This window comes from Pelodiscus sinensis, chromosome 5 (genome assembly GCF_052426305.1).
Source record: "Pelodiscus sinensis isolate ZL-2025 chromosome 5, ASM5242630v1, whole genome shotgun sequence".
Classification (NCBI taxonomy): Eukaryota; Metazoa; Chordata; order Testudines; family Trionychidae; genus Pelodiscus; species Pelodiscus sinensis.
In genome coordinates this window covers 117,041,602-117,055,116 of record NC_143056.1, presented here as the reverse complement: position 1 = coordinate 117,055,116, position 13,515 = coordinate 117,041,602, and positions in this window count along the sequence as shown.

Here is a 13,515-nt window from a genome sequence, read left to right as displayed (position 1 = left end):
TTTGTTAAAGGTGATGAAGATGCCAATCAGATTCCTCCCTTCTTGAACATCTGGACAGATAACACAGCTTTGGAGGAAGGTTTAAGAGCAGGCCAGGTCTCTTGGAAATCTCTGAAAAACACACAACTTAGAAACAATTCTAAGGGGAGGGAGGACTGTGTTTTCACAACCCCAAGCAAGACAATTTGCCGTAAAGCGGCAGTGGGGACAAGCCCAGAGCCCTTCACCTGTACCCTTAAGGGGTTGAATTCAGCCAAGAAATATTAAGGTCAGCACCTTTTCCCATTTAAATCAGTGGTAGCATTGCCATTGCTTCTGGCAGCAGCAAGACCGGGCCCTACTGTATACTGTTTTAAGGACTTCATTCTGTGAGGTGTGGAGCTGCCTCAACTCATAGGTCCTTTGCTGAAAATTGAGGGAGTTGTGCATCGCCTAGAAGATACACAGCACTGTGTAGGACTGGTGCCTAACAGATGTTCGGTGGCTTTGGTGGAATGGGAGAGAAAGATAGGTAGGCAAGCAGTTAGCATGTGTCTCAGAACTAAATAAGGTCTCCTATTAAAAGGGTGTTACAAGGAGGAGGGAGAAAAATTGTTCTCCTTGACCTCTGATGATAGGACAAGAAGCTTAAATTGTGGCAAGGGAGGTTTAGGTTGGACATTAGGAGAAACTTCCTGTTAGGGTGGTTAAACACTGGAATAAGTTGCCTAGGGGGGTTGTGGAATCTCCATCTCTGGAGATATTTAAGAGCAGGTTAGATAGACATCTATCAGGGATGATCTAGATGGTGCTTGGTCCTGCCTGAGGGCAGGGGACTGGTCTTGATGACCTCTTGAGGTCCCTTCCAGTCCTACTGTTCTATGATTCGATTATTCTAGAGCTGAATTATATAACAGACAATTGCTTCTCTAGACCAGAGTATGCGCATAATAGAATGGCAATACTGGGGCTTGCATAGTTATTACCCATATTATATCAGCTCTGTGGATAAACAGGATTTCAGTCCATCTCTTGTGCTGTGTCAGTCTGGTGCCTTTCACCTACACTCATTTCAAAAAGATGTCAAGAATCCATCAACAATTAAAATGCTAAAGAACCGCTGCCCAACCCCTAGGGGTGATGGCAACATTTTACCTGGGGTGAGCATAAATTCTCTGGGAGGCTCCGCTAGCTTCCCATCTTTATTTTGTGGGAATATGTCCAAACCATTCAAAAAGAGAGACAGAAAAAGAGCCCTCAACAAGGAGGGCCAAAACTCAGCTGGTGTATATCACAGCAGCTGCCCTGGAGTCAGCAGAGCTCTGCTGGTTTATACCAGGCACCCAATCCAAAGTCTGCCTAAGTCAATAGGAGTCTTTCCATTGTCTTCAAGAGGTTTTAGATCAGGCCTCAGCTGAGGATCTGGTGTTGATTACTGAGGCATTCACCTGTTCTCTCCCCACCTCACCACCATGTGAATTCACCCCCACGTGATTCATCAGCAGGCATGTGTGTCAGGAATCAATGCATCAGCATGTCTCCCTCATGCAGCTCTTGCTAGGGGCATGTAACTCTGTGTGATCCTGCAATGACAAAGGGATGCACAGAGAGGCAGCATCACTCACAGGTAAGATACTGGAGTAAGCCCTGGCTATTGGGCCATTACTATGGAATGTGGGAAGAGTTTTCATAAGGACAAAAGCCCAGCCATTCTTCTGCCCTGAGAGTGCATCCTGAGGGAAAGCAATAAAACACAGCAGCTGAGCCTTCTTTACATGCTACTTCCACCAAGGCCAGCTAAGCTAGGATATTTTCTTGAAGGGGTAGAATTGAATCCTATTTAAGCCCTATTTTAAGGACTTATTTTAAGTGGTATGTAGACCTCAGTACAGGGTTAAATTTTACCCTTTGGGAAAAGAATCCAACTTGGCTGGAATTGTTTGAAGCAGCTGGGAAAGAAGCTGTGTTGTTTTATTGACAAAATTGAAGGATGCATTGTTTGCAGCCATAGACATAGATAAGTAGGAGCGATGGAAAAAAACTAAGAAGCCATCCACTAGAGGCCAATGTAGGATTGTTCCATACAATGTGTTTGTTCAGTGCATTGTCCAGTGCCATCTCATATGTGTCAGACAGCCACAGCATCCTGTGGAAAGATCTTTTGATGGCTACACAGTGTGGGAGGAACTTTGCCCACCTCCTCGGATGATTTTCAGCCAAGAAGCCACCTTTCCTGTTTAAAGTTGGGATGACTGTTGCACAGAGAAGTTAGAGGGAACAGTTTCAAAAATTCAGGTGGGAGCCCATTCAGGTTGCCCTCTGGAGGGTCGAGAGGGAGTTGGATGCCATGGGAGGTTTGCAAAGCTGGAATGGGGCCCTGCTCACGTTGCCTACGCATCCAGTGTGAACATGCGTGGGGTTGTGGTGTAGCTCCAACAACATTTTCAGAACCACCTGGAGGCATTCAGGTGCAAATGGTCAGTGATCCCTAGTAATATGCATTGCAAATACAATCATCAAAAGGACCATTCAGAAAAAGAGATAACTCATACCCCCTGCAACTGTAAGTGCTTGCATCACACATCAGCAGGAGCAGTCCTGTGGCACCTTACAGACTAATCAAAATATATAGAATTATGAACTTTTGTGGGTAAAACTCGCTTCATCTGATGAATTGGAGTGGAAATAACAAAAAACAAGATATATATATAAAATAGCAGAAGTGCCTGTCAATTGCAGGACCCGGACCTGTGTTAATGAGGCTAATAAAGTGGGCTGGATGTGTCCCATACATAGCTTTTCATGTGGAAATGCAGCTATTAAAGACTAAGGATGTTAAAGTTAGATTAATCAACTAATCGAATAGTCAGTGTAATTTGATAAAGGTGCCTCCGCCTTTGAAATGTAGCAAGAGCTCTGGTAGGGCTCTTGCTACATTTCAAAGGCGGAAGTGCCGCTAGTTCCCCACTGCACCCCTGCACCCTCTCCCCCACATGGAGACAGAGCTTGAGTGAACCAGCTTTTAAGCCGGTTTCCCCCCAGCACTGGCTACTACTCCAACCCTTGCTGCCTCTCTCTGATAGAGGCAGCAAAAGGGTGGTGGGGAGAAGCAACTAATTGAGTCATTCCTGTTAAAGACAGGAGAAATTAACAGTTACCACTCTGAGATTTTTTTTAACGTCATCAGGAGTTTAATATGTTCTGAGGTGGGGGAATGTGAATATGCTGTACTGAAATACACGGAGTGGAGTTCAGTTCTGGTTGTGGCTTGACTGGAGTGAGGTTCTGTTTGCACATTGAAATTGAATGTGTTTACAGCCCTGTGCTCTCTCATCTGATACAATTTACTGCACACCAGAGACCATGACTATGTAAAGTAGAATGAGGGTCACTGGCTACACATTAAAAAGAAAAAAAGTTGTTTTGAAAAGATCACAGGTTGCAGTTAACCAGCTGCAACTTTCCCGCGGCAGTCACTAATACTTGGAGACCAGAGCAGACACACAGTTGCCAGGGTCTGAAGGGCAAAAATTCCTGCATTTTGGCCTCTGAATTCCTCCATCCGATTCCTGTGTTTTCACAAAGATGTGGCCTGCTGCTGGGTGACCTGGAAGAGGCGATATAATGCTTTGTCAGCACACCCAGCTGGCTGCAGAAGCTAAGGACCAACTTGTCCTATTAATCATTTAAAAAGTGGAGAGGAAAAAATAAAAAATAAAAGCATCAGTTCTGGCTAATTGTAGAAAAAATGAGGTCAAAGTTCATTTCTCTCTCTTCTGCTGCTACACAGTTCCCTGACTGACGAGAAGATAACAAGAGAGGAGAGAGGCATTTCATGGAAGGTTTTTCATCCCTCACCAGGGAGTTCTGGATTCTGGAGATGGGGTTCAGATGGGGGGCATAGTGGGAGAATCCTGCAGATCCCCTGTGTTGGGCTTCGCAGCCCCAGGATTTTCAGAAGAGAATTCTGTAGGTCCCCTGTGGAGGATTCAGCTCTTTGGCAATGGTGTGTCTCAGGATACAGTGGAAATGTACTCACTAGGACTGCTCCACAATACATCAGTATTGTCTAATGCTGCCACCACTGAGGGACGAAAGAATGGAACATCTAGAATGAGCCCAAACCCATAAAACTGGACAGCTGGCAGGGCGTGCTGAGCACCTGAAGCCCACAACAGCTACTTCAGAAAAGGACTATCCCGAGAAATCCTAGACAGGTGGCATCCCTAGTATTGTCTACAATGATTTCTTATGGGAAAGACTGGTATGGGAACAAACTATGAGCTCCCCACAGCCAGTAATCCAATAGCATTCTCACTAGTTACCTCAGAAGGCCATCCCAGGTAGGTTCTCAGTCTGTAAGTTGCCCCTGACCCTCCTTTCTTTATGGCTAAATGGAAGAAAAGGAGCAGGGCTGAAACACCTTTCTGTTGTAACATGAGTCACAGAATGGAAAGCGGTGCCATGTATTCCCTGCTTACAGCATTCCCTACCATGATGTCTGGTATGGGAGGCAACCACTGAAATATTTATGGCTGTGTCTAGACTACATGCCTCTGTCGGCAGAGGCATGTAGATTAGACACATAGGCAAAGGCAAATGAAGCCGCGATTTAAATGATCGCGGCTTCATTTGAATTTACATGGCTGCCGTGCTGAGCCGACAAACAGCTGATCAGCTGTTTGTCCGCTCAGCGCGCTAGTCTGGACGCTCCCCTGCCGACATCAAAGCCCTTTGTCGGCAGCCCCGTTATTCCTCGTGGGATGAGGTTTACCGGGGCTGCCGACAAAGGGCTTTGATGTCGGCAGGGGAGCGTCCAGACCAGCGCGCTGAGCGGACAAATAGCTGATCAGCTGTTTGTCGGCTCAGCGTGGCAGCCATGTAAATGTAAATGAAGCCGCGATCATTTAAATTGCGGCTTCATTTGACTTTACCAAACAAACAAATCTACATGGCTCTGTCAATGGAGCCATGTAGTTTAGACGTACCCTATGAGTTCATCATAGCCTGTGCCCCCCAGAGTCATTAGTGGAATCAGGCCCACTGACTAAGGGACCTGGCGATTCAGAAGGGCCAGTGGCTCTTGGCTGCTGCTCCCCCATACTGCAGCAGAAGTGGCAGCCAGAGCCCCAGGTCTTTTAAATTGCCACAGGAGTCACCTTTTGGTGCACTGTCTGCATGGCGCTAAGGGCTGCTTGGGGGAGGCTAACCCCAGCTCCGCCCCTTTTGTCCGAGGCCATGCATCTTCTGAGGGCACAGAGGCGCCCCCTCCCTGCCTTGCTCAGGGGCCCAGCAAGTCTGTCAGCCCCACTGACAGCAATGGCATCCTGCCGGGAGAGGTTGGCATTTGTTACGCTCATTTCTCCTGGGAAACTTTCCCACAGTCAAGGTGTGAAATAAAACAAACACAGCATAGGAGGCTATGCGGAGTGTTCTGTGCAAGAGGCCTACACAGCACAACTGGAAGAGGGGCTTGCCCCAGTCTGACTAGTTATATGCTAACCTGAGCCTGAAATTAGCTACAGCTGCACAGCCAGGTAAACAAGCTGGGTCTTAATTGAGGGCTGGTGCAAACAAACAGAACAGACTAATCTTTGTTTACCAGGGATCTCTGTTCTGTTAGACACACACCAAGATAGCCACAGCCATTAGGCCAGGGCTTCAGTTCACCTCTGTAACAGCTCTGTGTTGTGAAGATTGTCAGCGAGGTTACGTCTACACTGCACAGTTATTTCAGAATAAGCTATTCCGGACTAGTTATTCCAAGATAGCTTATTTCAAAATAGCCCATCTGTACAACAGAGAAGCCTCAAAATGAGTCAGAGGCAGGCTTCCCTAATGTCGACATGCTATCCCCATTTAGAACCCCAGGAGGAATAACTTAGAATGGTCCTGGTGAGGGGCTATTTTAAAATAGCAGAAGTGGAGCATCTTCACAAACTTATTTCGAAATAGCTATTTTGGAATAGGCATCATTCTTCATAGAACGAGGTTTACAGAAGCTGGAATAAGCCATACATGCGGTGTACATGCTCGCATAATTATTTCGGAATAACGGCCGTAATTCTGAAATAACTTTGCTGTTTAGACACACCCCTACAGTACAAAGGATAAAGCCATTATTAATACAGGGTTATAGATTTTAGGTAGCACAATATAACCCCCATCAGAATGCCATGGATTGTGTTACAAAGGAGGAGCGGAACAATACAACATGGGCCTATAACACTAGCCCAATCACAGGTATACTCTAGATACATAGATTTTTATGACTGGAAAGGCCCATTAAGATCATCTAGACCAGGGGTTGGTAAATATCAGCCCACGGGCTAGATCCAATATGCCAGGGATAGCCCCCTGGTGGGTCCCTAACGCTATATTTTCCTGCACAGGCACAGATACTGGTGATCATAGCTCCCATTGGCCAGGGTAAATTTAGTGGCGGGGGCTAACCACTACCATGTTATTGCCCATCCCCGATCCAGTTTGATCCACATAATACATGTCATAGAAATCCACCCAGTGATCCCTGAATTAAGTCCACCACTTCTGGCTGACGGTGTTGCCAACTCTCATGATTTTGTCATGAGTCCATGAGCAGTCAGGAATGGAGGCAGGAGAAGGCACGGCCTTCTCAAAACTGCCTACATGCCCAACTGCTTTAGGCTGGGGCTGCCGCCGGGGAAAGCTGGAGCCGCAGTACCACAGCCCTGCTCCCCTGGATGCTGGAGAAGGCTGGGGCGATGGCACGGAAGCCTGGCTCCCCTGGATGCTGTGGAAGGCTGGGGCCATGGCATGGCAGCCCAGCTCAGCAGCCCAGCAACTGGGGAGGGATGAGGCCACAGCACACCAGCCCTGCTCCCCCTGGACACTGGATAGGGTCAACCGGGGCTGAAGCCGGGCAACCCCAGCTCAGCTCGTGGCCAGGAAGGATCGGGCTAAGGGTGGGCGTGGCTTCGCTCCAGGGGCGGGGCTTTGGGTAGAAGGGGCAGGGCTTGGGCTTGCCTTCCCCATCTGAGCTTTCACCCACCGCCCATGAATAAGTCTCATGGTAATTGTTGTTTTCTTTAAAGCTCATGGAATCAAGTGGATATGTGGTGATTTCAGCCTTCGTTCTTAAAGAAAAGTAAGTTTCTAGCTAGGCCGGTTGTGGAGAAAGCTTCAAAATGTGATTCCAGTGCACCCTAAAGGCTCAAAAAAGCAAAAGGCAAATAAAAATAACATCAAATCAATTACTGTTACATAATCTCATGATTTTTGGTGAGCCTGACTCATGATTTTTGAACATTTGGGGCAGGCACTACTGAAAGACACCCCATTTTTGTTTAAACCTAGAGATGCAGAAGTTAGTGTAACAAAGGCCAACCTCTCCCAGTAGAGATGCTGACTAGGAGGTTTGTGGTGATCACGGGGAGAACCCCTCTCATGCTATTTCCCATGGGTGATGGCCATGTCATAGCAGCAGCATTGCACATCATTTCTAGACTCAGACTGTACAGCAGTGATATCACAATACTCAGTGTGGTGAATGTATTAACAAACCATCTCCTAAGGCAGCCTTTCTCAAATTCTCCACTGTAGGTATTCTCACCTTTTTATCCACATCCACCCTGATTGAATTAGCTCTGGTGTAACACTCCCATCTCTGTATCCCTACTGCCTGTTTCTTTTTTTTTCACTTCATGCACCCAACGAAGTGAGGTGCAACTCACAAAAGCTTATGCCATAATAAATGTGTTAATCTTCAAGGTGCTGCTGAACTCCTTGTTATTTTGGCTGAAAGGGTATGTCTACACAACAGCGTTATTTTGAGATATCTAATTTTGAAATAGTTATTTTGAAATATCTTATTTTGAAATAATGCGTCTATACACAAAATGCATTTCGAAATAGCTTTTTGCTATTTCAAAACAGCACGTCCACACTGATTGGATGCTGAATCTCAGTTAAGGCCAGCCAGAACTGGTTCCAGCAGGGCATCACGAAATAGCTTTTTGCTATTTCAAAACAGCACGTCCACACTGATTGGATGCTGAATCTCAGTTAAGGCCAGCCAGAACTGGTTCCAGCAGGGCATCAGGTCAGATGTTACCTTGTGGCCAGGGCAGCCAGCAGGGCACCCTGGGAAGTGCTGGAGGCCCCCTATTTGAAATAAGCGTCTACACAGCGCTTATTTTGAAATAGCAATTTCAAAATTGGCACTATTCCTCATAGAATGAGGTTTACCAATTTTGAAATAAGCCCTTCGCTATTTCAAATTAATTTTGAAAAAGCAGTTGGCTTGTGTAGACGCTAAGAAAGTTGTTTCGAAATAATGGCTGTTATTTCGAAATAACTTTGCTGTGTAGACATACCCAAACAGACTAAAGCAGCTACCTCTGAAACCAGCCAGATCTACCAGTGTTGCTTTCCCACAAAACTTAGAATCATTGAACGTACCCCGTATAGATCCCCTGTTACGCTGTATAGATCCCCTCCCCTCTCTCTTCCCCTCCCCCGCAATGTATAGGGTAATATTTTCTTAAGTACAATTCTGAGTATGCACATAAAATTTGACTTGGTGCCTTATTAAAAATATCTTGGGATGGATCAAGAGGGCATAAATGAACTGAGTAAAAATTAACAGAGAGTTAGACAGGCTAGAACCATGACCTGGTGGAGAAAGAAAGTGAGAGCCAAAGGGCATGCAAATCCATTTGCCTTAGCAGTTCCCCGTGCCAATGATTAGCTAGATAGTACTGAAGCAAAGGAAGGAAGGAAGGGTAGGATTTGACTCTCGGTTGGTATATTTGAATATGAACAAAGTCAACTTTAGTTTTATAAAGTAGATATCACTTTAAAGCCAAAGTAGACCGATAAAGAAATTATCCACTATGCCAGTTAGCGGTTGTTTATTCCTTTGCTTCTGCAGTCCTTGTTTGCATAACAATATCCCAGTAACTATATCATCTCAGCATCTATTGATGCAGGAAAACACAGGCACTGCTACTCTCAAATATCTGCAGATGATTTCAGTTACCATGATGCTCTGATAACTTCTCTCTACATCAACGAACAGACTAACCTGGCTATCTCTCTAAACAGTCTCTTCACATCCCTTTCCGCTGGCTATTTGTATCCACTTTCATTCTATGGACTGTTTATTGAGGCGGTCAGAAGAGATGAGCAGCAAAACAGTCCTTTATAATCTATGACTCTGGTCCATGCTGCACAGAGAGTTACTTTGTTTAGCAGAAACGCATTATAAGATGGTCCTTGAAGCGAGTAGAAAAACATGACACTGAGCTTTTTTTCTTCCACCACTGAAGTGGGAGCCTGAGTCGAAATGGTGGGATTCATGGGTAGATTGTGAAGAGGGGTCAGGTGACCCATTCTTCCTTTGACTTGCTGTGGCTTGAAAGAATAGAGCCACTTCTTTACTCAAGCACAGCACTAGTCAGCTCCTAACCAACATTTCCAGCAGAGTGATAGAGTGAATGGATGAACAGGTAAAAGGCAGGTGCCCAGACACTGGATAAATAAGGACAACTCCTCATCAGTCTCCAAAACACACAAACAATCTTTACTAAATAGCTAATCTACTATACTGCAGCTACAAGTCACTTGGAGGAGCACATACATATTTGTGACTAGCAGATTTTACCCAGCATTGTTCAAGTCCGTAACTCAAATAAGTGTCGGGGGTTTTTGAAAATAAAAAAATGTGCATGCTTTATTTAAATGATTGTATTTTTCAAAAATAGTGTTATTATTATGAAGTTCATTTTTATTTTAGATTTGTTTTTAAATGAGATTGTTAGTTTTTCCATTTAATTTTTTTTTGGTAATTTTTTAAAAATGGGAATGCCATCAAGTGTGTTTTTCTTCATCCCTATAAAGGCTTATCATTCACTATGTTTTAACAAAAAAGGGCTATAGCCTAGGTACATCCCATTGTCCTGGCACAACCAAGCCCTTATGTGGCTTTAAGTTATGATAAGAGGAAGTTGTATAATGAAGTTGGTGTCCTAGGAGGAGTTCTTGATCAAATAGGCAAACTCTCTACCTAATATATAGTAGATTTAGAAGATTTACCCAGCATTTCTCAGGTCCTTAACTCAATTAATTTCATTTTTTTTGGAAAATAAAATGGTAGGGCTACCCTGGGGAGAGAGGACAACCCCAACCCTCTCTCACCACAGCAGCTTAGAGCAGCAGCTTAGAGTCAGGTGAGAAGCACCTGTTCAAGGGGACACAGCTGGGGGAGGCATGCATGTCCCCCAGCTGGGGTAGGTCCAGTTTCATCTACCCCCTGCACTCTCCATGCAGAGTGAGGAATGCAGCAAAAATTCCCTTAGCTCTCTGATGAAGGGGAACAGCCAGCAATGTCCCTGTACAAATCAGAAGGGGAGGAGCTTCAGTCCCTCTTGCCCTCCTTAGAGGGTGTCTGGGGGTGGGAGGCTTAGGGCTGACACAGTCCCAGATGAGGGGATGCACCCCAACCAGTCCCTTTCACTTGCCTGGTGATTCTGTCTCTTTTCTGTATGGCTTTATGAGAAGCAATCCCATTCCAAGCACATCCCATTTTCCTGGCACAACCAACCTTGCTTTAAGTTAGGATAAGAGGAAGCTGTATAACGAATTTGGTGGTCTTATCTCTTACCATTTAGGAGGAGTTCTTGAACAAACAGACAGACAAACACACTCAGGGTATGTCTAGATGACATGGCTCCGTCGACGGAGCCATGTAAACTAGTTTACCCGGCATAGGCAAAGAAGTGGGAATTTAAATAATCTCCATTTCATTAAAATAAACATGGCCACCGCTCTGTGCCGATGACTGGGGAAGACTTTGCCAATCGATCCTGTAAACCTCGTTTCACAAGGCATAAGGGATCGGTCGGCAAAGGCTTCCCCAGCCAACAGATTTGCGTCTAGACTGCCGTGCTGTGCCGGATCAGTTGATTGTCAGCACAGAGCAGTGGCCATGTTTATTTGAATGAAGCGGGGATAATTTAAATCTCCGCTTCTTTGCCTATGCCGGGTAAACTAGTTTACATGGCTCCATCGATGGAGCCATGTAGTCTAGACATACCCTCAGAGACAGACAAATTCTCTCAAATAAATAGTGGACTACAAGCTTTACCCAGTGTTGCTCGGGTCCTTAACTCAATTAATTTTTGTTTTTCAGAAAATAAAATGTACAGACTTTGTTTAAATCATTGCACTGGGGTGGGGATGAGGGGTTCAGTGTGCAGGCTGACCTGAGGGAAGAGGACAACCCCAGCCCACCCTCACCTCAGCAGCATAGGGACAGATGAGAAGCACCTCTCCATGGCTACTGCAGCGCCAGAGGGCAAATCTGGAGGGAGGGGTGCATGTGCCCTAGCTGGGGTAGGTCCATCTGCTCCCTGCACTCCCCAACCAGAATGACAAATGAAGCAAACTGTGCATTTCCCCCTCACTCCCTGACAAAGGGTTACAACCAGTGATGTTCCATATGAATTGGGGGGAGTTTCAGCCCCTGATCCCTGCCCTCTCTAAAAGGTGCCTGGGAGATGGGAGGCTTGGGGTTGGGGCAGTCCCAAAGGGGAGGAGGAGCATGCCCCCAGCCAGCCCCTTTCACCTGCCTGGTGGTTCTGTCTACTGGCTGTATGGTTTTATGACAAGCAATCCCATTCCAGGCACATCTTATTTTCCTGGCCCAACCAAAACCTAACTTTGCTTCAAGTTATGATTAGAGGAAGCTGCTTACTAAATTGGGTGGTTCTAACTCTTACCATTTAGGAAGAGTTCTTGAACAAACAGACAGATACACACACACATACAGAGACAAGCTCTCTCAAATCTACAGTAGATGAAGAAATAGATCATTGGGAAATAAATAGCACCAAGGGCTCAGCTTCACCAATTTCTCATTACACTCCCTCCTCAGCTCTTTTCATTCTGTCTATTTCTGGACCATTTCTGTTCTGCTGTTGCTATCAAAGTGATAACATTACATGTCCCTTGTTTTGGCTGCGACATCAATAAAAACATTTTTCCGCTTAGACAAGACAGAGGGGGAAAAGAAAATAGTCTTGTTTTCAGTGAGACCAGGGCTGTGCATCATTCATTTGTCCATTTGTCCAAGGCATTCCAACTCGTAACAGTTTCCCCATAGGGAAGGAGTGGGATGGGGGAGAAAGGGAGAGTGTTGGAAGGTAGCCTGAGGATAACAGGCGTTATATAGAGGAATTTTTTTCCTGCTGTTTTTGTTTGTTTTACTACAGAGGCTCAGTGGAGCTGGCCAGCAGCCTCACACAGCAGGTGCTGCCTGGAAATGCAAGGGGAGAAAAAAATCCTACTAAATGGAAGCATTATTTGACACCACAGTCTTTCATAATGTTTTCTTTGGTTTCAGGCAAACTCCAAAGTTGGACTTTTCTGGAGTGGAGAGGAGGAGAAGTGGTGGTGTCCCAAACATGCCAAAGGGTGACAGGCCTAGAATTCTGGGAGCAATGTCGCCTCAGTTTGAAAGGTACAGGTGAAGGGTGGAAGGAGAAAGAGAATTCTTTACTGCCTTGGCTTCTTTGTGGTTATTGTACCCCCTTTCTTCTAGAGAGGGGCTTCAACTGGAACTCCCGAAAGTTGGAGAAAGTTGGAAGCCGGTTCCAAATTGACATTTCATGACATTTGGCTAGTTTCCACTTTCTTTCCTTCCTCGGGCTATCTGAAAGCTGAAGGGAAAGGATGGTCCTGTGGGTGTGGCACTAGCGGAAGATGCGAGTTCAATTCCCTGTTGAACCACAGGCTTCCTGAATGACCTTGAGCAAGTCACTTAGCTTTCCCGTGCCTCAGTTCCCCATCAGGGGATGATACCACTTCCCTACCTCACTGGCAGTGCTGCTGACAGAACTGCTGGTCCCCTAGGCAAGAGGTGAAGGTGGGAGCAGCTCTGGGCCCTGGGAAGGAGGAAGGGGCTGGGTTGGGGCTCCTCCAGTCAGTCCTTCAATACTGCCCGGCCTGCAGTGCCCAGGGGTCCAGTGGTGATTTCAAGGGCCTGCTGTGGTGGCAGCCAGAAGCGCAGAGCCCTTTTAAATTGCCAGGCTCCTGGGACAGCTGCCCTTTCACACACACACCCATTGGCAGCCCTGCTCATAGGGTTGTTATGAGGATAAAGCTATTTAATTTGTGAGGAACTCAGCTATTACCATGAGAATACGTGCCTAGTTACATGAGATATGGAGGGGGAAATGGTGAGATAAATTCTCTTAGACAGGAACTACCTTCCAAGAGATGTTGAGAAGCTTGATCAGCTCTCACACATCAAAGAGGTTCCCCTGGCAGATAAGGATACCTTGGTAAGGGCAGTAGCACTAAAGGAGTCAATCTTTGTAGACAGACTGGGGTGGCAGAAGATTCAATCTTTACCTCCGTATCTCTGTACGTGGTGATGAAGAACCGTTTGGTGACTCAATGCCAAGGTGAAGGATCTCACTGAGACATCAGGATCAACTTTTGCTGAGTGCTATAGTGAAGTCTGGGGTCATCATCTTGATACTGGGAAGTGTGGAG